This window comes from Phoenix dactylifera, chromosome 4, assembly GCF_051530095.1.
Source record: "Phoenix dactylifera cultivar Ajwa chromosome 4, Ajwa_hap1_PhDact_Kaust_v1.1, whole genome shotgun sequence".
NCBI lineage: Eukaryota > Viridiplantae > Streptophyta > Magnoliopsida > Arecales > Arecaceae > Phoenix > Phoenix dactylifera.
Window position 1 is genome coordinate 37,347,064 of NC_143193.1, and position 17,925 is coordinate 37,364,988.

The 17,925-nt window shown below is 49.9% G+C and overlaps 31 non-coding genes and 18 pseudogenes across 31 annotated transcripts; all 49 read right to left on the reverse strand.

The window, feature by feature from the left end:
- Positions 1–230: 230 nt before the first annotated feature.
- LOC149762940 (5S ribosomal RNA) lies at positions 231–349 on the reverse strand. The gene has a single exon (XR_016410530.1). It is a non-coding gene; the product is annotated as a 5S ribosomal RNA (ribosomal RNA).
- A 246-nt stretch (positions 350–595) lies between these two features.
- On the reverse strand, positions 596–714 carry LOC149762941 (5S ribosomal RNA; annotated as a pseudogene).
- A 246-nt stretch (positions 715–960) lies between these two features.
- On the reverse strand, positions 961–1,079 carry LOC149762942 (5S ribosomal RNA). Its single transcript, XR_016410531.1, has one exon. It is a non-coding gene; the product is annotated as a 5S ribosomal RNA (ribosomal RNA).
- Positions 1,080–1,325: 246 nt separating this feature from the next.
- On the reverse strand, positions 1,326–1,444 carry LOC149762943 (5S ribosomal RNA). Its single transcript, XR_016410533.1, has one exon. It is a non-coding gene; the product is annotated as a 5S ribosomal RNA (ribosomal RNA).
- Positions 1,445–1,690: 246 nt separating this feature from the next.
- LOC149762944 (5S ribosomal RNA) lies at positions 1,691–1,809 on the reverse strand (annotated as a pseudogene).
- A 246-nt stretch (positions 1,810–2,055) lies between these two features.
- LOC149762945 (5S ribosomal RNA) lies at positions 2,056–2,174 on the reverse strand. Its single transcript, XR_016410534.1, has one exon. It is a non-coding gene; the product is annotated as a 5S ribosomal RNA (ribosomal RNA).
- Positions 2,175–2,420: 246 nt separating this feature from the next.
- On the reverse strand, positions 2,421–2,539 carry LOC149762946 (5S ribosomal RNA; annotated as a pseudogene).
- Positions 2,540–2,785: 246 nt separating this feature from the next.
- On the reverse strand, positions 2,786–2,904 carry LOC149762947 (5S ribosomal RNA). Its single transcript, XR_016410535.1, has one exon. It is a non-coding gene; the product is annotated as a 5S ribosomal RNA (ribosomal RNA).
- Positions 2,905–3,150: 246 nt separating this feature from the next.
- LOC149762948 (5S ribosomal RNA) lies at positions 3,151–3,269 on the reverse strand. Its single transcript, XR_016410536.1, has one exon. It is a non-coding gene; the product is annotated as a 5S ribosomal RNA (ribosomal RNA).
- Positions 3,270–3,515: 246 nt separating this feature from the next.
- Positions 3,516–3,634, reverse strand: LOC149762949 (5S ribosomal RNA; annotated as a pseudogene).
- A 246-nt stretch (positions 3,635–3,880) lies between these two features.
- LOC149762950 (5S ribosomal RNA) lies at positions 3,881–3,999 on the reverse strand. The gene has a single exon (XR_016410537.1). It is a non-coding gene; the product is annotated as a 5S ribosomal RNA (ribosomal RNA).
- A 246-nt stretch (positions 4,000–4,245) lies between these two features.
- On the reverse strand, positions 4,246–4,364 carry LOC149762951 (5S ribosomal RNA; annotated as a pseudogene).
- Positions 4,365–4,610: 246 nt separating this feature from the next.
- LOC149762952 (5S ribosomal RNA) lies at positions 4,611–4,729 on the reverse strand. Its single transcript, XR_016410538.1, has one exon. It is a non-coding gene; the product is annotated as a 5S ribosomal RNA (ribosomal RNA).
- A 246-nt stretch (positions 4,730–4,975) lies between these two features.
- Positions 4,976–5,094, reverse strand: LOC149762953 (5S ribosomal RNA). The gene has a single exon (XR_016403138.1). It is a non-coding gene; the product is annotated as a 5S ribosomal RNA (ribosomal RNA).
- A 246-nt stretch (positions 5,095–5,340) lies between these two features.
- Positions 5,341–5,459, reverse strand: LOC149762954 (5S ribosomal RNA; annotated as a pseudogene).
- A 246-nt stretch (positions 5,460–5,705) lies between these two features.
- On the reverse strand, positions 5,706–5,824 carry LOC149762955 (5S ribosomal RNA). The gene has a single exon (XR_016410539.1). It is a non-coding gene; the product is annotated as a 5S ribosomal RNA (ribosomal RNA).
- A 246-nt stretch (positions 5,825–6,070) lies between these two features.
- Positions 6,071–6,189, reverse strand: LOC149762956 (5S ribosomal RNA; annotated as a pseudogene).
- A 246-nt stretch (positions 6,190–6,435) lies between these two features.
- LOC149762957 (5S ribosomal RNA) lies at positions 6,436–6,554 on the reverse strand. Its single transcript, XR_016410540.1, has one exon. It is a non-coding gene; the product is annotated as a 5S ribosomal RNA (ribosomal RNA).
- Positions 6,555–6,800: 246 nt separating this feature from the next.
- LOC149762958 (5S ribosomal RNA) lies at positions 6,801–6,919 on the reverse strand (annotated as a pseudogene).
- A 246-nt stretch (positions 6,920–7,165) lies between these two features.
- On the reverse strand, positions 7,166–7,284 carry LOC149762959 (5S ribosomal RNA). Its single transcript, XR_016410541.1, has one exon. It is a non-coding gene; the product is annotated as a 5S ribosomal RNA (ribosomal RNA).
- Positions 7,285–7,530: 246 nt separating this feature from the next.
- LOC149762960 (5S ribosomal RNA) lies at positions 7,531–7,649 on the reverse strand (annotated as a pseudogene).
- Positions 7,650–7,895: 246 nt separating this feature from the next.
- Positions 7,896–8,014, reverse strand: LOC149762961 (5S ribosomal RNA). Its single transcript, XR_016410542.1, has one exon. It is a non-coding gene; the product is annotated as a 5S ribosomal RNA (ribosomal RNA).
- A 246-nt stretch (positions 8,015–8,260) lies between these two features.
- On the reverse strand, positions 8,261–8,379 carry LOC149762962 (5S ribosomal RNA). Its single transcript, XR_016410544.1, has one exon. It is a non-coding gene; the product is annotated as a 5S ribosomal RNA (ribosomal RNA).
- Positions 8,380–8,625: 246 nt separating this feature from the next.
- On the reverse strand, positions 8,626–8,744 carry LOC149762963 (5S ribosomal RNA; annotated as a pseudogene).
- A 246-nt stretch (positions 8,745–8,990) lies between these two features.
- Positions 8,991–9,109, reverse strand: LOC149762964 (5S ribosomal RNA). Its single transcript, XR_016410545.1, has one exon. It is a non-coding gene; the product is annotated as a 5S ribosomal RNA (ribosomal RNA).
- A 246-nt stretch (positions 9,110–9,355) lies between these two features.
- Positions 9,356–9,474, reverse strand: LOC149762965 (5S ribosomal RNA). Its single transcript, XR_016410546.1, has one exon. It is a non-coding gene; the product is annotated as a 5S ribosomal RNA (ribosomal RNA).
- A 246-nt stretch (positions 9,475–9,720) lies between these two features.
- LOC149762966 (5S ribosomal RNA) lies at positions 9,721–9,839 on the reverse strand (annotated as a pseudogene).
- A 246-nt stretch (positions 9,840–10,085) lies between these two features.
- On the reverse strand, positions 10,086–10,204 carry LOC149762967 (5S ribosomal RNA). Its single transcript, XR_016410547.1, has one exon. It is a non-coding gene; the product is annotated as a 5S ribosomal RNA (ribosomal RNA).
- A 246-nt stretch (positions 10,205–10,450) lies between these two features.
- Positions 10,451–10,569, reverse strand: LOC149762968 (5S ribosomal RNA). Its single transcript, XR_016401228.1, has one exon. It is a non-coding gene; the product is annotated as a 5S ribosomal RNA (ribosomal RNA).
- A 246-nt stretch (positions 10,570–10,815) lies between these two features.
- Positions 10,816–10,934, reverse strand: LOC149762969 (5S ribosomal RNA; annotated as a pseudogene).
- A 246-nt stretch (positions 10,935–11,180) lies between these two features.
- Positions 11,181–11,299, reverse strand: LOC149762970 (5S ribosomal RNA). Its single transcript, XR_016410548.1, has one exon. It is a non-coding gene; the product is annotated as a 5S ribosomal RNA (ribosomal RNA).
- A 246-nt stretch (positions 11,300–11,545) lies between these two features.
- Positions 11,546–11,664, reverse strand: LOC149762971 (5S ribosomal RNA; annotated as a pseudogene).
- Positions 11,665–11,910: 246 nt separating this feature from the next.
- LOC149762972 (5S ribosomal RNA) lies at positions 11,911–12,029 on the reverse strand. The gene has a single exon (XR_016410549.1). It is a non-coding gene; the product is annotated as a 5S ribosomal RNA (ribosomal RNA).
- A 246-nt stretch (positions 12,030–12,275) lies between these two features.
- On the reverse strand, positions 12,276–12,394 carry LOC149762973 (5S ribosomal RNA). The gene has a single exon (XR_016400472.1). It is a non-coding gene; the product is annotated as a 5S ribosomal RNA (ribosomal RNA).
- A 246-nt stretch (positions 12,395–12,640) lies between these two features.
- On the reverse strand, positions 12,641–12,759 carry LOC149762974 (5S ribosomal RNA). The gene has a single exon (XR_016412212.1). It is a non-coding gene; the product is annotated as a 5S ribosomal RNA (ribosomal RNA).
- Positions 12,760–13,005: 246 nt separating this feature from the next.
- LOC149762975 (5S ribosomal RNA) lies at positions 13,006–13,124 on the reverse strand (annotated as a pseudogene).
- Positions 13,125–13,370: 246 nt separating this feature from the next.
- On the reverse strand, positions 13,371–13,489 carry LOC149762976 (5S ribosomal RNA). The gene has a single exon (XR_016410550.1). It is a non-coding gene; the product is annotated as a 5S ribosomal RNA (ribosomal RNA).
- Positions 13,490–13,735: 246 nt separating this feature from the next.
- On the reverse strand, positions 13,736–13,854 carry LOC149762977 (5S ribosomal RNA; annotated as a pseudogene).
- A 246-nt stretch (positions 13,855–14,100) lies between these two features.
- LOC149762978 (5S ribosomal RNA) lies at positions 14,101–14,219 on the reverse strand. Its single transcript, XR_016408837.1, has one exon. It is a non-coding gene; the product is annotated as a 5S ribosomal RNA (ribosomal RNA).
- A 246-nt stretch (positions 14,220–14,465) lies between these two features.
- On the reverse strand, positions 14,466–14,584 carry LOC149762979 (5S ribosomal RNA; annotated as a pseudogene).
- A 246-nt stretch (positions 14,585–14,830) lies between these two features.
- LOC149762980 (5S ribosomal RNA) lies at positions 14,831–14,949 on the reverse strand. Its single transcript, XR_016401132.1, has one exon. It is a non-coding gene; the product is annotated as a 5S ribosomal RNA (ribosomal RNA).
- Positions 14,950–15,195: 246 nt separating this feature from the next.
- Positions 15,196–15,314, reverse strand: LOC149762981 (5S ribosomal RNA; annotated as a pseudogene).
- A 246-nt stretch (positions 15,315–15,560) lies between these two features.
- On the reverse strand, positions 15,561–15,679 carry LOC149762982 (5S ribosomal RNA). Its single transcript, XR_016410551.1, has one exon. It is a non-coding gene; the product is annotated as a 5S ribosomal RNA (ribosomal RNA).
- Positions 15,680–15,925: 246 nt separating this feature from the next.
- LOC149762983 (5S ribosomal RNA) lies at positions 15,926–16,044 on the reverse strand. The gene has a single exon (XR_016410552.1). It is a non-coding gene; the product is annotated as a 5S ribosomal RNA (ribosomal RNA).
- Positions 16,045–16,290: 246 nt separating this feature from the next.
- Positions 16,291–16,409, reverse strand: LOC149762984 (5S ribosomal RNA; annotated as a pseudogene).
- A 246-nt stretch (positions 16,410–16,655) lies between these two features.
- On the reverse strand, positions 16,656–16,774 carry LOC149762985 (5S ribosomal RNA). Its single transcript, XR_016410553.1, has one exon. It is a non-coding gene; the product is annotated as a 5S ribosomal RNA (ribosomal RNA).
- Positions 16,775–17,020: 246 nt separating this feature from the next.
- Positions 17,021–17,139, reverse strand: LOC149762986 (5S ribosomal RNA). Its single transcript, XR_016410555.1, has one exon. It is a non-coding gene; the product is annotated as a 5S ribosomal RNA (ribosomal RNA).
- A 247-nt stretch (positions 17,140–17,386) lies between these two features.
- Positions 17,387–17,506, reverse strand: LOC149762987 (5S ribosomal RNA). Its single transcript, XR_016404822.1, has one exon. It is a non-coding gene; the product is annotated as a 5S ribosomal RNA (ribosomal RNA).
- A 246-nt stretch (positions 17,507–17,752) lies between these two features.
- LOC149762988 (5S ribosomal RNA) lies at positions 17,753–17,871 on the reverse strand. The gene has a single exon (XR_016403262.1). It is a non-coding gene; the product is annotated as a 5S ribosomal RNA (ribosomal RNA).
- Between the last annotated feature and the right edge of the window lie 54 nt (positions 17,872–17,925).

The window sequence follows — 17,925 nt, forward strand, 5'->3', positions numbered from 1 at the left end:
AACTCCCTTTTATGACAAAGCAGCAGACCGCGACGGCCCGAGACATTCGCGCTGCCGGGGCCGTTCTGGCGTAGGATTCAACGCGCTGTTCCGCTATGCGGCATGGCACCGCGAGTCTCCGGACTCAGTTTATTTTCGGGGGAAAAAAATTATCCGAAGAGGAAAAGCCAAAAGCCGAAAAATAAAAAATAAATGTTATCAAAAAATAAAAAAGCGGGCAAAAAATAAAAGGGGTGCAACACGAGGACTTCCCAGGGGGTCACCCATCCTAGTACTACTCTCGCCCAAGCACGCTTAACTGCGGAGTTCTGATGGGATCCGGTGCATTAGTGCTGGTATGATCGCACCCATGACATGCCCTTCGAAACTCCCTTTTATGACAAAGCAGCAGACCTCGACGGCCCGAGACATTCGCGCTGCCGGGGCCGTTCTGGCGTAGGATTCAACGCGCTGTTCCGCTATGCGGCATGGCCCCGCCAGTCTCCGGACTCAGTTTATTTTCGGGGGGAAAAAATTATCCGAAGAGGAAAAGCCAAAAGCCAAAAAATTAAAAATAAATATTATCAAAAAATAAAAAAGCGGGCAAAAAATAAAAAGGGTGCAACACGAGGACTTCCCAGGGGGTCACCCATCCTAGTACTTCTCTCGCCCAAGCACGCCTAACTGCGGAGTTATGATGGGATCCGGTGCATTAGTGCTGGTATGATCGCACCCATGACATGCCCTTCGAAACTCCCTTTTATGACAAAGCAGCAGACCGCGACGGCCCGAGACATTCGCGCTGCCGGGGCCGTTCTGGCGTAGGATTCAACGCGCTGTTCCGCTATGCGGCATGGCACCGCGAGTCTCCGGACTCAGTTTATTTTCGGGGGAAAAAAATTATCCGAAGAGGAAAAGCCAAAAGCCGAAAAATTAAAAATAAATATTATCAAAAAATAAAAAAGCGGGCAAAAAATAAAAGGGGTGCAACACGAGGACTTCCCAGGGGGTCACCCATCCTAGTACTACTCTCGCCCAAGCACGCTTAACTGCGGAGTTCTGATGGGATCCGGTGCATTAGTGCTGGTATGATCGCACCCATGACATGCCCTTCGAAACTCCCTTTTATGACAAAGCAGCAGACCGCGACGGCCCGAGACATTCGCGCTGCCGGGGCCGTTCTGGCGTAGGATTCAACGCGCTGTTCCGCTATGCGGCATGGCACCGCGAGTCTCCGGACTCAGTTTATTTTCGGGGGAAAAAAATTATCCGAAGAGGAAAAGCCAAAAGCCGAAAAATAAAAAATAAATGTTATCAAAAAATAAAAAAGCGGGCAAAAAATAAAAGGGGTGCAACACGAGGACTTCCCAGGGGGTCACCCATCCTAGTACTACTCTCGCCCAAGCACGCTTAACTGCGGAGTTCTGATGGGATCCGGTGCATTAGTGCTGGTATGATCGCACCCATGACATGCCCTTCGAAACTCCCTTTTATGACAAAGCAGCAGACCTCGACGGCCCGAGACATTCGCGCTGCCGGGGCCGTTCTGGCGTAGGATTCAACGCGCTGTTCCGCTATGCGGCATGGCCCCGCCAGTCTCCGGACTCAGTTTATTTTCGGGGGGAAAAAATTATCCGAAGAGGAAAAGCCAAAAGCCAAAAAATTAAAAATAAATATTATCAAAAAATAAAAAAGCGGGCAAAAAATAAAAAGGGTGCAACACGAGGACTTCCCAGGGGGTCACCCATCCTAGTACTTCTCTCGCCCAAGCACGCCTAACTGCGGAGTTATGATGGGATCCGGTGCATTAGTGCTGGTATGATCGCACCCATGACATGCCCTTCGAAACTCCCTTTTATGACAAAGCAGCAGACCGCGACGGCCCGAGACATTCGCGCTGCCGGGGCCGTTCTGGCGTAGGATTCAACGCGCTGTTCCGCTATGCGGCATGGCACCGCGAGTCTCCGGACTCAGTTTATTTTCGGGGGAAAAAAATTATCCGAAGAGGAAAAGCCAAAAGCCGAAAAATAAAAAATAAATGTTATCAAAAAATAAAAAAGCGGGCAAAAAATAAAAGGGGTGCAACACGAGGACTTCCCAGGGGGTCACCCATCCTAGTACTACTCTCGCCCAAGCACGCTTAACTGCGGAGTTCTGATGGGATCCGGTGCATTAGTGCTGGTATGATCGCACCCATGACATGCCCTTCGAAACTCCCTTTTATAACAAAGCAGCAGACCTCGACGGCCCGAGACATTCGCGCTGCCGGGGCCGTTCTGGCGTAGGATTCAACGCGCTGTTCCGCTATGCGGCATGGCACCGCCAGTCTCCGGACTCAGTTTATTTTCGGGGGGAAAAAATTATCCGAAGAGGAAAAGCCAAAAGCCAAAAAATTAAAAATAAATATTATCAAAAAATAAAAAAGCGGGCAAAAAATAAAAAGGGTGCAACACGAGGACTTCCCAGGGGGTCACCCATCCTAGTACTTCTCTCGCCCAAGCACGCCTAACTGCGGAGTTATGATGGGATCCGGTGCATTAGTGCTGGTATGATCGCACCCATGACATGCCCTTCGAAACTCCCTTTTATGACAAAGCAGCAGACCGCGACGGCCCGAGACATTCGCGCTGCCGGGGCCGTTCTGGCGTAGGATTCAACGCGCTGTTCCGCTATGCGGCATGGCACCGCGAGTCTCCGGACTCAGTTTATTTTCGGGGGAAAAAAATTATCCGAAGAGGAAAAGCCAAAAGCCGAAAAATTAAAAATAAATATTATCAAAAAATAAAAAAGCGGGCAAAAAATAAAAGGGGTGCAACACGAGGACTTCCCAGGGGGTCACCCATCCTAGTACTACTCTCGCCCAAGCACGCTTAACTGCGGAGTTCTGATGGGATCCGGTGCATTAGTGCTGGTATGATCGCACCCATGACATGCCCTTCGAAACTCCCTTTTATGACAAAGCAGCAGACCGCGACGGCCCGAGACATTCGCGCTGCCGGGGCCGTTCTGGCGTAGGATTCAACGCGCTGTTCCGCTATGCGGCATGGCACCGCGAGTCTCCGGACTCAGTTTATTTTCGGGGGAAAAAAATTATCCGAAGAGGAAAAGCCAAAAGCCGAAAAATTAAAATTAAATATTATCAAAAAATAAAAAAGCGGGCAAAAAATAAAAGGGGTGCAACACGAGGACTTCCCAGGGGGTCACCCATCCTAGTACTACTCTCGCCCAAGCACGCTTAACTGCGGAGTTCTGATGGGATCCGGTGCATTAGTGCTGGTATGATCGCACCCATGACATGCCCTTCGAAACTCCCTTTTATGACAAAGCAGCAGACCTCGACGGCCCGAGACATTCGCGCTGCCGGGGCCGTTCTGGCGTAGGATTCAACGCGCTGTTCCGCTATGCGGCATGGCACCGCCAGTCTCCGGACTCAGTTTATTTTCGGGGGAAAAAAATTATCCGAAGAGGAAAAGCCAAAAGCCAAAAAATTAAAAATAAATATTATCAAAAAATAAAAAAGCGGGCAAAAAATAAAAAGGGTGCAACACGAGGACTTCCTAGGGGGTCACCCATCCTAGTACTTCTCTCGCCCAAGCACGCCTAACTGCGGAGTTATGATGGGATCCGGTGCATTAGTGCTGGTATGATCGCACCCATGACATGCCCTTCGAAACTCCCTTTTATGACAAAGCAGCAGACCGCGACGGCCCGAGACATTCGCGCTGCCGGGGCCGTTCTGGCATAGGATTCAACGCGCTGTTCCGCTATGCGGCATGGCACCGCGAGTCTCCGGACTCAGTTTATTTTCGGAGGAAAAAAATTATCCGAAGAGGAAAAGCCAAAAGCCGAAAAATAAAAAATAAATGTTATCAAAAAATAAAAAAGCGGGCAAAAAATAAAAGGGGTGCAACACGAGGACTTCCCAGGGGGTCACCCATCCTAGTACTACTCTCGCCCAAGCACGCTTAACTGCGGAGTTCTGATGGGATCCGGTGCATTAGTGCTGGTATGATCGCACCCATGACATGCCCTTCGAAACTCCCTTTTATGACAAAGCAGCAGACCTCGACGGCCCGAGACATTCGCGCTGCCGGGGCCGTTCTGGCGTAGGATTCAACGCGCTGTTCCGCTATGCGGCATGGCACCGCCAGTCTCCGGACTCAGTTTATTTTCGGGGGGAAAAAATTATCCGAAGAGGAAAAGCCAAAAGCCAAAAAATTAAAAATAAATATTATCAAAAAATAAAAAAGCGGGCAAAAAATAAAAAGGGTGCAACACGAGGACTTCCCAGGGGGTCACCCATCCTAGTACTTCTCTCGCCCAAGCACGCCTAACTGCGGAGTTATGATGGGATCCGGTGCATTAGTGCTGGTATGATCGCACCCATGACATGCCCTTCGAAACTCCCTTTTATGACAAAGCAGCAGACCGCGACGGCCCGAGACATTCGCGCTGCCGGGGCCGTTCTGGCGTAGGATTCAACGCGCTGTTCCGCTATGCGGCATGGCACCGCGAGTCTCCGGACTCAGTTTATTTTCGGGGGAAAAAAATTATCCGAAGAGGAAAAGCCAAAAGCCGAAAAATTAAAATTAAATATTATCAAAAAATAAAAAAGCGGGCAAAAAATAAAAGGGGTGCAACACGAGGACTTCCCAGGGGGTCACCCATCCTAGTACTACTCTCGCCCAAGCACGCTTAACTGCGGAGTTCTGATGGGATCCGGTGCATTAGTGCTGGTATGATCGCACCCATGACATGACCTTCGAAACTCCCTTTTATGACAAAGCAGCAGACCTCGACGGCCCGAGACATTCGCGCTGCCGGGGCCGTTCTGGCGTAGGATTCAACGCGCTGTTCCGCTATGCGGCATGGCACCGCCAGTCTCCGGACTCAGTTTATTTTCGGGGGGAAAAAATTATCCGAAGAGGAAAAGCCAAAAGCCGAAAAATTAAAAATAAATATTATCAAAAAATAAAAAAGCGGGCAAAAAATAAAAGGGGTGCAACACGAGGACTTTCCAGGGGGTCACCCATCCTAGTACTACTCTCGCCCAAGCACGCTTAACTGCGGAGTTCTGATGGGATCCGGTGCATTAGTGCTGGTATGATCGCACCCATGACATGCCCTTCGAAACTCCCTTTTATGACAAAGCAGCAGACCTCGACGGCCCGAGACATTCGCGCTGCCGGGGCCGTTCTGGCGTAGGATTCAACGCGCTGTTCCGCTATGCGGCATGGCACCGCCAGTCTCCGGACTCAGTTTATTTTCGGGGGAAAAAAATTATCCGAAGAGGAAAAGCCAAAAGCCAAAAAATTAAAAATAAATATTATCAAAAAATAAAAAAGCGGGCAAAAAATAAAAAGGGTGCAACACGAGGACTTCCTAGGGGGTCACCCATCCTAGTACTTCTCTCGCCCAAGCACGCCTAACTGCGGAGTTATGATGGGATCCGGTGCATTAGTGCTGGTATGATCGCACCCATGACATGCCCTTCGAAACTCCCTTTTATGACAAAGCAGCAGACCGCGACGGCCCGAGACATTCGCGCTGCCGGGGCCGTTCTGGCATAGGATTCAACGCGCTGTTCCGCTATGCGGCATGGCACCGCGAGTCTCCGGACTCAGTTTATTTTCGGAGGAAAAAAATTATCCGAAGAGGAAAAGCCAAAAGCCGAAAAATAAAAAATAAATGTTATCAAAAAATAAAAAAGCGGGCAAAAAATAAAAGGGGTGCAACACGAGGACTTCCCAGGGGGTCACCCATCCTAGTACTACTCTCGCCCAAGCACGCTTAACTGCGGAGTTCTGATGGGATCCGGTGCATTAGTGCTGGTATGATCGCACCCATGACATGCCCTTCGAAACTCCCTTTTATGACAAAGCAGCAGACCTCGACGGCCCGAGACATTCGCGCTGCCGGGGCCGTTCTGGCGTAGGATTCAACGCGCTGTTCCGCTATGCGGCATGGCACCGCCAGTCTCCGGACTCAGTTTATTTTCGGGGGGAAAAAATTATCCGAAGAGGAAAAGCCAAAAGCCAAAAAATTAAAAATAAATATTATCAAAAAATAAAAAAGCGGGCAAAAAATAAAAAGGGTGCAACACGAGGACTTCCCAGGGGGTCACCCATCCTAGTACTTCTCTCGCCCAAGCACGCCTAACTGCGGAGTTATGATGGGATCCGGTGCATTAGTGCTGGTATGATCGCACCCATGACATGCCCTTCGAAACTCCCTTTTATGACAAAGCAGCAGACCGCGACGGCCCGAGACATTCGCGCTGCCGGGGCCGTTCTGGCGTAGGATTCAACGCGCTGTTCCGCTATGCGGCATGGCACCGCGAGTCTCCGGACTCAGTTTATTTTCGGGGGAAAAAAATTATCCGAAGAGGAAAAGCCAAAAGCCGAAAAATTAAAATTAAATATTATCAAAAAATAAAAAAGCGGGCAAAAAATAAAAGGGGTGCAACACGAGGACTTCCCAGGGGGTCACCCATCCTAGTACTACTCTCGCCCAAGCACGCTTAACTGCGGAGTTCTGATGGGATCCGGTGCATTAGTGCTGGTATGATCGCACCCATGACATGACCTTCGAAACTCCCTTTTATGACAAAGCAGCAGACCTCGACGGCCCGAGACATTCGCGCTGCCGGGGCCGTTCTGGCGTAGGATTCAACGCGCTGTTCCGCTATGCGGCATGGCACCGCCAGTCTCCGGACTCAGTTTATTTTCGGGGGAAAAAAATTATCCGAAGAGGAAAAGCCAAAAGCCAAAAAATTAAAAATAAATATTATCAAAAAATAAAAAAGCGGGCAAAAAATAAAAAGGGTGCAACACGAGGACTTCCTAGGGGGTCACCCATCCTAGTACTTCTCTCGCCCAAGCACGCCTAACTGCGGAGTTATGATGGGATCCGGTGCATTAGTGCTGGTATGATCGCACCCATGACATGCCCTTCGAAACTCCCTTTTATGACAAAGCAGCAGACCGCGACGGCCCGAGACATTCGCGCTGCCGGGGCCGTTCTGGCATAGGATTCAACGCGCTGTTCCGCTATGCGGCATGGCACCGCGAGTCTCCGGACTCAGTTTATTTTCGGAGGAAAAAAATTATCCGAAGAGGAAAAGCCAAAAGCCGAAAAATAAAAAATAAATGTTATCAAAAAATAAAAAAGCGGGCAAAAAATAAAAGGGGTGCAACACGAGGACTTCCCAGGGGGTCACCCATCCTAGTACTACTCTCGCCCAAGCACGCTTAACTGCGGAGTTCTGATGGGATCCGGTGCATTAGTGCTGGTATGATCGCACCCATGACATGCCCTTCGAAACTCCCTTTTATGACAAAGCAGCAGACCTCGACGGCCCGAGACATTCGCGCTGCCGGGGCCGTTCTGGCGTAGGATTCAACGCGCTGTTCCGCTATGCGGCATGGCACCGCCAGTCTCCGGACTCAGTTTATTTTCGGGGGGAAAAAATTATCCGAAGAGGAAAAGCCAAAAGCCAAAAAATTAAAAATAAATATTATCAAAAAATAAAAAAGCGGGCAAAAAATAAAAAGGGTGCAACACGAGGACTTCCCAGGGGGTCACCCATCCTAGTACTTCTCTCGCCCAAGCACGCCTAACTGCGGAGTTATGATGGGATCCGGTGCATTAGTGCTGGTATGATCGCACCCATGACATGCCCTTCGAAACTCCCTTTTATGACAAAGCAGCAGACCGCGACGGCCCGAGACATTCGCGCTGCCGGGGCCGTTCTGGCGTAGGATTCAACGCGCTGTTCCGCTATGCGGCATGGCACCGCGAGTCTCCGGACTCAGTTTATTTTCGGGGAAAAAAAATTATCCGAAGAGGAAAAGCCAAAAGCCGAAAAATAAAAAATAAATGTTATCAAAAAATAAAAAAGCGGGCAAAAAATAAAAGGGGTGCAACACGAGGACTTCCCAGGGGGTCACCCATCCTAGTACTACTCTCGCCCAAGCACGCTTAACTGCGGAGTTCTGATGGGATCCGGTGCATTAGTGCTGGTATGATCGCACCCATGACATGCCCTTCGAAACTCCCTTTTATGACAAAGCAGCAGACCTCGACGGCCCGAGACATTCGCGCTGCCGGGGCAGTTCTGGCGTAGGATTCAACGCGCTGTTCCGCTATGCGGCATGGCACCGCCAGTCTCCGGACTCAGTTTATTTTCGGGGGAAAAAAATTATCCGAAGATGAAAAGCCAAAAGCCGAAAAATAAAAAATAAATGTTATCAAAAAATAAAAAAGCGGGCAAAAAATAAAAGGGGTGCAACACGAGGACTTCCCAGGGGGTCACCCATCCTAGTACTACTCTCGCCCAAGCACGCTTAACTGCGGAGTTCTGATGGGATCCGGTGCATTAGTGCTGGTATGATCGCACCCATGACATGCCCTTCGAAACTCCCTTTTATGACAAAGCAGCAGACCTCGACGGCCCGAGACATTCGCGCTGCCGGGGCCGTTCTGGCGTAGGATTCAACGCGCTGTTCCGCTATGCGGCATGGCCCCGCCAGTCTCCGGACTCAGTTTATTTTCGGGGGGAAAAAATTATCCGAAGAGGAAAAGCCAAAAGCCAAAAAATTAAAAATAAATATTATCAAAAAATAAAAAAGCGGGCAAAAAATAAAAAGGGTGCAACACGAGGACTTCCCAGGGGGTCACCCATCCTAGTACTTCTCTCGCCCAAGCACGCCTAACTGCGGAGTTATGATGGGATCCGGTGCATTAGTGCTGGTATGATCGCACCCATGACATGCCCTTCGAAACTCCCTTTTATGACAAAGCAGCAGACCGCGACGGCCCGAGACATTCGCGCTGCCGGGGCCGTTCTGGCGTAGGATTCAACGCGCTGTTCCGCTATGCGGCATGGCACCGCGAGTCTCCGGACTCAGTTTATTTTCGGGGGAAAAAAATTATCCGAAGAGGAAAAGCCAAAAGCCGAAAAATTAAAAATAAATATTATCAAAAAATAAAAAAGCGGGCAAAAAATAAAAGGGGTGCAACACGAGGACTTCCCAGGGGGTCACCCATCCTAGTACTACTCTCGCCCAAGCACGCTTAACTGCGGAGTTCTGATGGGATCCGGTGCATTAGTGCTGGTATGATCGCACCCATGACATGCCCTTCGAAACTCCCTTTTATGACAAAGCAGCAGACCGCGACGGCCCGAGACATTCGCGCTGCCGGGGCCGTTCTGGCGTAGGATTCAACGCGCTGTTCCGCTATGCGGCATGGCACCGCGAGTCTCCGGACTCAGTTTATTTTCGGGGGAAAAAAATTATCCGAAGAGGAAAAGCCAAAAGCCGAAAAATAAAAAATAAATGTTATCAAAAAATAAAAAAGCGGGCAAAAAATAAAAGGGGTGCAACACGAGGACTTCCCAGGGGGTCACCCATCCTAGTACTACTCTCGCCCAAGCACGCTTAACTGCGGAGTTCTGATGGGATCCGGTGCATTAGTGCTGGTATGATCGCACCCATGACATGCCCTCCGAAACTCCCTTTTATGACAAAGCAGCAGACCTCGACGGCCCGAGACATTCGCGCTGCCGGGGCCGTTCTGGCGTAGGATTCAACGCGCTGTTCCGCTATGCGGCATGGCACCGCCAGTCTCCGGACTCAGTTTATTTTCGGGGGGAAAAAATTATCCGAAGAGGAAAAGCCAAAAGCCAAAAAATTAAAAATAAATATTATCAAAAAATAAAAAAGCGGGCAAAAAATAAAAAGGGTGCAACACGAGGACTTCCCAGGGGGTCACCCATCCTAGTACTTCTCTCGCCCAAGCACGCCTAACTGCGGAGTTATGATGGGATCCGGTGCATTAGTGCTGGTATGATCGCACCCATGACATGCCCTTCGAAACTCCCTTTTATGACAAAGCAGCAGACCGCGACGGCCCGAGACATTCGCGCTGCCGGGGCCGTTCTGGCGTAGGATTCAACGCGCTATTCCGCTATGCGGCATGGCACCGCGAGTCTCCGGACTCAGTTTATTTTCGGGGGAAAAAAATTATCCGAAGAGGAAAAGCCAAAAGCCGAAAAATTAAAAATAAATATTATCAAAAAATAAAAAAGCGGGCAAAAAATAAAAGGGGTGCAACACGAGGACTTCCCAGGGGGTCACCCATCCTAGTACTACTCTCGCCCAAGCACGCTTAACTGCGGAGTTCTGATGGGATCCGGTGCATTAGTGCTGGTATGATCGCACCCATGACATGCCCTTCGAAACTCCCTTTTATGACAAAGCAGCAGACCGCGACGGCCCGAGACATTCGCGCTGCCGGGGCCGTTCTGGCGTAGGATTCAACGCGCTGTTCCGCTATGCGGCATGGCACCGCTAGTCTCCGGACTCAGTTTATTTTCGGGGGAAAAAAATTATCCGAAGAGGAAAAGCCAAAAGCCGAAAAATTAAAATTAAATATTATCAAAAAATAAAAAAGCGGGCAAAAAATAAAAGGGGTGCAACACGAAGACTTCCCAGGGGGTCACCCATCCTAGTACTACTCTCGCCCAAGCACGCTTAACTGCGGAGTTCTGATGGGATCCGGTGCATTAGTGCTGGTATGATCGCACCCATGACATGCCCTTCGAAACTCCCTTTTATGACAAAGCAGCAGACCTCGACGGCCCGAGACATTCGCGCTGCCGGGGCCGTTCTGGCGTAGGATTCAACGCGCTGTTCCGCTATGCGGCATGGCACCGCCAGTCTCCGGACTCAGTTTATTTTCGGGGGGAAAAAATTATCCGAAGAGGAAAAGCCAAAAGCCAAAAAATTAAAAATAAATATTATCAAAAAATAAAAAAGCGGGCAAAAAATAAAAAGGGTGCAACACGAGGACTTCCTAGGGGGTCACCCATCCTAGTACTTCTCTCGCCCAAGCACGCCTAACTGCGGAGTTATGATGGGATCCGGTGCATTAGTGCTGGTATGATCGCACCCATGACATGCCCTTCGAAACTCCCTTTTATGACAAAGCAGCAGACCGCGACGGCCCGAGACATTCGTGCTGCCGGGGCCGTTCTGGCGTAGGATTCAACGCGCTGTTCCGCTATGCGGCATGGCACCGCGAGTCTCCGGACTCAGTTTATTTTCGGAGGAAAAAAATTATCCGAAGAGGAAAAGCCAAAAGCCGAAAAATAAAAAATAAATGTTATCAAAAAATAAAAAAGCGGGCAAAAAATAAAAGGGGTGCAACACGAGGACTTCCCAGGGGGTCACCCATCCTAGTACTACTCTCGCCCAAGCACGCTTAACTGCGGAGTTCTGATGGGATCCGGTGCATTAGTGCTGGTATGATCGCACCCATGACATGCCCTTCGAAACTCCCTTTTATGACAAAGCAGCAGACCTCGACGGCCCGAGACATTCGCGCTGCCGGGGCCGTTCTGGCGTAGGATTCAACGCGCTGTTCCGCTATGCGGCATGGCACCGCCAGTCTCCGGACTCAGTTTATTTTCGGGGGGAAAAAATTATCCGAAGAGGAAAAGCCAAAAGCCAAAAAATTAAAAATAAATATTATCAAAAAATAAAAAAGCGGGCAAAAAATAAAAAGGGTGCAACACGAGGACTTCCCAGGGGGTCACCCATCCTAGTACTTCTCTCGCCCAAGCACGCCTAACTGCGGAGTTATGATGGGATCCGGTGCATTAGTGCTGGTATGATCGCACCCATGACATGCCCTTCGAAACTCCCTTTTATGACAAAGCAGCAGACCGCGACGGCCCGAGACATTCGCGCTGCCGGGGCCGTTCTGGCGTAGGATTCAACGCGCTGTTCCGCTATGCGGCATGGCACCGCGAGTCTCCGGACTCAGTTTATTTTCGGGGGAAAAAAATTATCCGAAGAGGAAAAGCCAAAAGCCGAAAAATAAAAAATAAATGTTATCGAAAAATAAAAAAGTGGGCAAAAAATAAAAGGGGTGCAACACGAGGACTTCCCAGGGGGTCACCCATCCTAGTACTACTCTCGCCCAAGCACGCTTAACTGCGGAGTTCTGATGGGATCCGGTGCATTAGTGCTGGTATGATCGCACCCATGACATGCCCTTCGAAACTCCCTTTTATGACAAAGCAGCAGACCTCGACGGCCCGAGACATTCGCGCTGCCGGGGCCGTTCTGGCGTAGGATTCAACGCGCTGTTCCGCTATGCGGCATGGCACCGCCAGTCTCCGGACTCAGTTTATTTTCGGGGGAAAAAAATTATCCGAAGAGGAAAAGCCAAAAGCCGAAAAATAAAAAATAAATGTTATCAAAAAATAAAAAAGCGGGCAAAAAATAAAAGGGGTGCAACACGAGGACTTCCCAGGGGGTCACCCATCCTAGTACTATTCTCGCCCAAGCACGCTTAACTGCGGAGTTCTGATGGGATCCGGTGCATTAGTGCTGGTATGATCGCACCCATGACATGCCCTTCGAAACTCCCTTTTATGACAAAGCAGCAGACCTCGACGGCCCGAGACATTCGCGCTGCCGGGGCCGTTCTGGCGTAGGATTCAACGCGCTGTTCCGCTATGCGGCATGGCACCGCCAGTCTCCGGACTCAGTTTATTTTCGGGGGGAAAAAATTATCCGAAGAGGAAAAGCCAAAAGCCAAAAAATTAAAAATAAATATTATCAAAAAATAAAAAAGCGGGCAAAAAATAAAAAGGGTGCAACACGAGGACTTCCCAGGGGGTCACCCATCCTAGTACTACTCTCGCCCAAGCACGCTTAACTGCGGAGTTCTGATGGGATCCGGTGCATTAGTGCTGGTATGATCGCACCCATGACATGCCCTTCGAAACTCCCTTTTATGACAAAGCAGCAGACCTCGACGGCCCGAGACATTCGCGCTGCCGGGGCCGTTCTGGCGTAGGATTCAACGCGCTGTTCCGCTATGCGGCATGGCACCGCCAGTCTCCGGACTCAGTTTATTTTCGGGGGGAAAAAATTATCCGAAGAGGAAAAGCCAAAAGCCAAAAAATTAAAAATAAATATTATCAAAAAATAAAAAAGCGGGCAAAAAATAAAAAGGGTGCAACACGAGGACTTCCTAGGGGGTCACCCATCCTAGTACTTCTCTCGCCCAAGCACGCCTAACTGCGGAGTTATGATGGGATCCGGTGCATTAGTGCTGGTATGATCGCACCCATGACATGCCCTTCGAAACTCCCTTTTATGACAAAGCAGCAGACCGCGACGGCCCGAGACATTCGCGCTGCCGGGGCCGTTCTGGCGTAGGATTCAACGCGCTGTTCCGCTATGCGGCATGGCACCGCGAGTCTCCGGACTCAGTTTATTTTCGGGGGAAAAAAATTATCCGAAGAGGAAAAGCCAAAAGCCGAAAAATAAAAAATAAATGCTATCAAAAAATAAAAAAGCGGGCAAAAAATAAAAGGGGTGCAACACGAGGACTTCCCAGGGGGTCACCCATCCTAGTACTACTCTCGCCCAAGCACGCTTAACTGCGGAGTTCTGATGGGATCCGGTGCATTAGTGCTGGTATGATCGCACCCATGACATGCCCTTCGAAACTCCCTTTTATGACAAAGCAGCAGACCTCGACGGCCCGAGACATTCGCGCTGCCGGGGCCGTTCTGGCGTAGGATTCAACGCGCTGTTCCGCTATGCGGCATGGCACCGCCAGTCTCCGGACTCAGTTTATTTTCGGGGGGAAAAAATTATCCGAAGAGGAAAAGCCAAAAGCCAAAAAATTAAAAATAAATATTATCAAAAAATAAAAAAGCGGGCAAAAAATAAAAAGGGTGCAACACGAGGACTTCCCAGGGGGTCACCCATCCTAGTACTTCTCTCGCCCAAGCACGCCTAACTGCGGAGTTATGATGGGATCCGGTGCATTAGTGCTGGTATGATCGCACCCATGACATGCCCTTCGAAACTCCCTTTTATGACAAAGCAGCAGACCGCGACGGCCCGAGACATTCGCGCTGCCGGGGCCGTTCTGGCGTAGGATTCAACGCGCTGTTCCGCTATGCGGCATGGCACCGCGAGTCTCCGGACTCAGTTTATTTTCGGGGAAAAAAAATTATCCGAAGAGGAAAAGCCAAAAGCCGAAAAATTAAAAATAAATATTATCAAAAAATAAAAAAGCGGGCAAAAAATAAAAGGGGTGCAACACGAGGACTTCCCAGGGGGTCACCCATCCTAGTACTACTCTCGCCCAAGCACGCCTAACTGCGGAGTTATGATGGGATCCGGTGCATTAGTGCTGGTATGATCGCACCCATGACATGCCCTTCGAAACTCCCTTTTATGACAAAGCAGCAGACCGCGACGGCCCGAGACATTCGCGCTGCCGGGGCCGTTCTGGCGTAGGATTCAACGCGCTGTTCCGCTATGCGGCATGGCACCGCGAGTCTCCGGACTCAGCTTATTTTCGGGGGAAAAAAATTATCCGAAGAGGAAAAGCCAAAAGCCAAAAAATTAAAAATAAATATTATCAAAAAATAAAAAAGCGGGCAAAAAATAAAAAGGGTGCAACACGAGGACTTCCCAGGGGGTCACCCATCCTAGTACTTCTCTCGCCCAAGCACGCCTAACTGCGGAGTTATGATGGGATCCGGTGCATTAGTGCTGGTATGATCGCACCCATGACATGCCCTTCGAAACTCCCTTTTATGACAAAGCAGCAGACCGCGACGGCCCGAGACATTCGCGCTGCCGGGGCCGTTCTGGCGTAGGATTCAACGCGCTGTTCCGCTATGCGGCATGGCACCGCGAGTCTCCGGACTCAGTTTATTTTCGGGGGAAAAAAATTATCCGAAGAGGAAAAGCCAAAAGCCGAAAAATAAAAAATAAATGTTATCAAAAAATAAAAAAGCGGGCAAAAAATAAAAGGGGTGCAACACGAGGACTTCCCAGGGGGTCACCCATCCTAGTACTACTCTCGTCCAAGCACGCTTAACTGCGGAGTTCTGATGGGATCCGGTGCATTAGTGCTGGTATGATCGCACCCATGACATGCCCTTCGAAACTCCCTTTTATGACAAAGCAGCAGACCTTGACGGCCCGAGACATTCGCGCTGCCGGGGCCGTTCTGGCGTAGGATTCAACGCGCTGTTCCGCTATGCGGCATGGCCCCGCCAGTCTCCGGACTCAGTTTATTTTCGGGGGGAAAAAATTATCCGAAGAGGAAAAGCCAAAAGCCAAAAAATTAAAAATAAATATTATCAAAAAATAAAAAAGCGGGCAAAAAATAAAAAGGGTGCAACACGAGGACTTCCCAGGGGGTCACCCATCCTAGTACTTCTCTCGCCCAAGCACGCCTAACTGCGGAGTTATGATGGGATCCGGTGCATTAGTGCTGGTATGATCGCACCCATGACATGCCCTTCGAAACTCCCTTTTATGACAAAGCAGCAGACCGCGACGGCCCGAGACATTCGCGCTGCCGGGGCCGTTCTGGCGTAGGATTCAACGCGCTGTTCCGCTATGCGGCATGGCACCGCGAGTCTCCGGACTCAGTTTATTTTCGGGGGAAAAAAATTATCCGAAGAGGAAAAGCCAAAAGCCGAAAAATTAAAAATAAATATTATCAAAAAATAAAAAAGCGGGCAAAAAATAAAAGGGGTGCAACACGAGGACTTCCCAGGGGGTCACCCATCCTAGTACTACTCTCGCCCAAGCACGCTTAACTGCGGAGTTCTGATGGGATCCGGTGCATTAGTGCTGGTATGATCGCACCCATGACATGCCCTTCGAAACTCCCTTTTATGACAAAGCAGCAGACCGCGACGGCCCGAGACATTCGCGCTGCCGGGGCCGTTCTGGCGTAGGATTCAACGCGCTGTTCCGCTATGCGGCATGGCACCGCGAGTCTCCGGACTCAGTTTATTTTCGGGAGAAAAAAATTATCCGAAGAGGAAAAGCCAAAAGCCGAAAAATAAAAAATAAATGTTATCAAAAAATAAAAAAGCGGGCAAAAAATAAAAGGGGTGCAACACGAGGACTTCCCAGGGGGTCACCCATCCTAGTACTACTCTCGCCCAAGCACGCTTAACTGCGGAGTTCTGATGGGATCCGGTGCATTAGTGCTGGTATGATCGCACCCATGACATGCCCTTCGAAACTCCCTTTTATGACAAAGCAGCAGACCTCGACGGCCCGAGACATTCGCGCTGCCGGGGCCGTTCTGGCGTAGGATTCAACGCGCTGTTCCGCTATGCGGCATGGCACCGCCAGTCTCCGGACTCAGTTTATTTTCGGGGGGAAAAAATTATCCGAAGAGGAAAAGCCAAAAGCCAAAAAATTAAAAATAAATATTATCAAAAAATAAAAAAGCGGGCAAAAAATAAAAAGGGTGCAACACGAGGACTTCCCAGGGGGTCACCCATCCTAGTACTTCTCTCGCCCAAGCACGCCTAACTGCGGAGTTATGATGGGATCCGGTGCATTAGTGCTGGTATGATCGCACCCATGACATGCCCTTCGAAACTCCCTTTTATGACAAAGCAGCAGACCGCGACGGCCCGAGACATTCGCGCTGCCGGGGCCGTTCTGGCGTAGGATTCAACGCGCTGTTCCGCTATGCGGCATGGCACCGCGAGTCTCCGGACTCAGTTTATTTTCGGGGGAAAAAAATTATCCGAAGAGGAAAAGCCAAAAGCCGAAAAATTAAAAATAAATATTATCAAAAAATAAAAAAGCGGGCAAAAAATAAAAGGGGTGCAACACGAGGACTTCCCAGGGGGTCACCCATCCTAGTACTACTCTCGCCCAAGCACGCTTAACTGCGGAGTTCTGATGGGATCCGGTGCATTAGTGCTGGTATGATCGCACCCATGACATGCCCTTCGAAACTCCCTTTTATGACAAAGCAGCAGACCGCGACGGCCCGAGACATTCGCGCTGCCGGGGCCGTTCTGGCGTAGGATTCAACGCGCTGTTCCGCTATGCGGCATGGCACCGCGAGTCTCCGGACTCAGTTTATTTTCGGGGGAAAAAAATTATCCGAAGAGGAAAAGCCAAAAGCCGAAAAATTAAAATTAAATATTATCAAAAAATAAAAAAGCGGGCAAAAAATAAAAGGGGTGCAACACGAGGACTTCCCAGGGGGTCACCCATCCTAGTACTACTCTCGCCCAAGCACGCTTAACTGCGGAGTTCTGATGGGATCCGGTGCATTAGTGCTGGTATGATCGCACCCATGACATGCCCATCGAAACTCCCTTTTATGACAAAGCAGCAGACCTCGACGGCCCGAGACATTCGCGCCGCCGGGGCCGTTCTGGCGTAGGATTCAACGCGCTATTCCCGCTATGCGGCATGGCACCGCCAGTCTCCGGACTCAGTTTATTTTCGGGGGAAAAAAATTATCCGAAGAGGAAAAGCCAAAAGCCGAAAAATAAAAAATAAATGTTATCAAAAAATAAAAAAGCGGGCAAAAAATAAAAGGGGTGCAACACGAGGACTTCCCAGGGGGGTCACCCATCCTAGTACTACTCTCGCCCAAGCACGCTTAACTGCGGAGTTCTGATGGGATCCGGTGCATTAGTGCTGGTATGATCGCACCCATGACATGCCCTTCGAAACTCCCTTTTATGACAAAGCAGCAGACCTCGACGGCCCGAGACATTCGCGCTGCCGGGGCCGTTCTGGCGTAGGGTTCAACGCGCTGTTCCGCTATGCGGCATGGCACCGCCAGTCTCCGGACTCAGTTTATTTTCGGGGGGAAAAAATTATCCGAAGAGGAAAAGCCAAAAGCCAAAAAATTAAAAATAAATATTATCAAAAAATAAAAAAGCGGGCAAAAAATAAAAAGGGTGCAACACGAGGACTTTCCAGGGGGTCACCCATCCTAGTACTACTCTCGCCCAAGCACGCTTAACTGCGGAGTTCTGATGGGATCCGGTGCATTAGTGCTGGTATGATCGCACCCATGACATGCCCTTCGAAACTCCCTTTTATGACAAAGCAGCAGACCTCGACGGCC